Source organism: Mastomys coucha, unplaced genomic scaffold (genome assembly GCF_008632895.1).
Source record: "Mastomys coucha isolate ucsf_1 unplaced genomic scaffold, UCSF_Mcou_1 pScaffold13, whole genome shotgun sequence".
Taxonomy (NCBI): domain Eukaryota; kingdom Metazoa; phylum Chordata; class Mammalia; order Rodentia; family Muridae; genus Mastomys; species Mastomys coucha.
Window position 1 is genome coordinate 62,859,928 of NW_022196895.1, and position 1,900 is coordinate 62,861,827.

Consider the following 1,900-nt stretch of genomic DNA (forward strand, 5'->3'; position numbering starts at 1 on the left):
TTTTGGAGGGGAAACTGGGAAAGGAGAAATCATATGACATGTAAATTTAAAAAATATCTAGTAAAAATAAAGGTACTGTCCCTGATAACTGTGTGTTCATTCTCTCTTCTTCAAAGTGTGCATTTATTTGACAAGCCAATGATAAGCCACTCTTTTCCTAGTTGCCAGCATTATCTTACATGTAGCCAAACCAAATCCAGCTATTTCTAATAATTGGTGGTCAACACCCAGCAGTAGGGGTCTATCACTGGACATAGCATACCAAAGAGTTTAAAACGGCACCATTAACCCTTAGGAAAAAACTAGAAAAATCTTATGTGACTGCTTCACCTTTTTTTTCCCCTGATCTTTTTAAAAATGAAGTGGTTCTTTGTAAGGAGACCAACCAGAAAGACAAGGAAACACAGAAAGAGATTGAATTCCCTGCTATTTTGTGTAATTTCCTCTGACAAGTGGTTCAGAGTGGCCTCGGGAGCTGCCCAGGACTGGTGATCTATGAAAAGTAATGCCAGGAGTATATTTTTCTCATTTCTCTCTTGAGACAGCGCCTGCTCTTACCCTCGCTTCCTCTCAGATCACCGCTAAGTATGAGGTGGTTTTGTTGCTTGTCAGAGGAGACTGGAAGGAAGGAAAGAAAGACCAGGGTGCGTTTCCACTCCGCCATTGTCTAAACTGTTGACACAGGTGCTTCTTCAAAATCATGAAGTGCAGCTACATTTAAAAAAAGTTCTTAACTGTCTTTTGGCTCAATTCACCTAAGTTTTGAAGTTACCAAAATAACTAACATTAATATAGTGCCTTCTATGTTGCAGGCATCACAACAATAATCCTAACATGCAGGTCTTCATATTATTCAGAATTTTTATAGATTAAACAAATAAAGTACAGGTTGCCTAAATAGTATGTCTAACACTGCACAACTAATGATCAGTAGAGCCAGGATTTAAAGTTATATATCCCCCACATATCACAAACTCAACCTTCACACTTTTCTACCTCAAACTAAAAAGGTAATAGATGGATTGCAGGGCCACAGAAATGTTCAGTGAGAACAGACATGGAAACCTGTGAATTTTTTTCTACACAGAAGAATTCATTTTTGAGGTAGGCTCATGTAGAGCCTAGGGGTTAGTTTGAACTCACTGTGGCACAGAAGACAATTTGAACTCCTAATCCTCCTGCCTCCACCTCTCAAATGTGATTATGTGCATGCACCAGAATACTCAGCTCCATGAATGATCATGTCTTCTTAAACTCGGGGATCAAGATGGGGCGCCATGCTTTGCTAGGCAAACTCCACCGGTAGGAATATCTCCGGGCCTTTTTTGAAGCCTTTCTTTGGTTTGGTTTGGTTTGGGTTGGTGGTTGGATGAATTGAGGAGGAGAATTGGTTTGAGGTTTTTGAGACAAAGGCTCTCACATTGATGAGGCTGGCCTGGGACTCACTATGTTACCTTGCTCTTCATTTCCTCTTCCCTCCATCTCCAGGGTGTTGGCATTCAGGCATGTACTATGATGCCCGATTTTATGTGGCGCCGGAGGAGAAACCTAAGGTTTTGTTCATGCTAGGCAAACACTCTACTAAGTAAGATATACCCTAAGACCAATGAAAGAAAACTTAATAAAATAAAATCCTTAAAAAAAAAAAAACAAAAACATGGGGTTGGAGAGACGGCTCAGCAGTTAAGAGCACTGATGGCTCTTGCAGAAGTCCTGAGTTCAATTCCCAGCAACCACATAGTGGCTCACAACCATCTATAATGAGATCTGATGCCCTCTCTAGTGTGTCCAAAGACAGCTACAGTGTACTCATATATACATAAAAATAAACTTGAAAAACACAACAAAAGAAAGAAAAAACAAAAACAAAAACAAACCCAGAACTCTGACCTCAGATGCA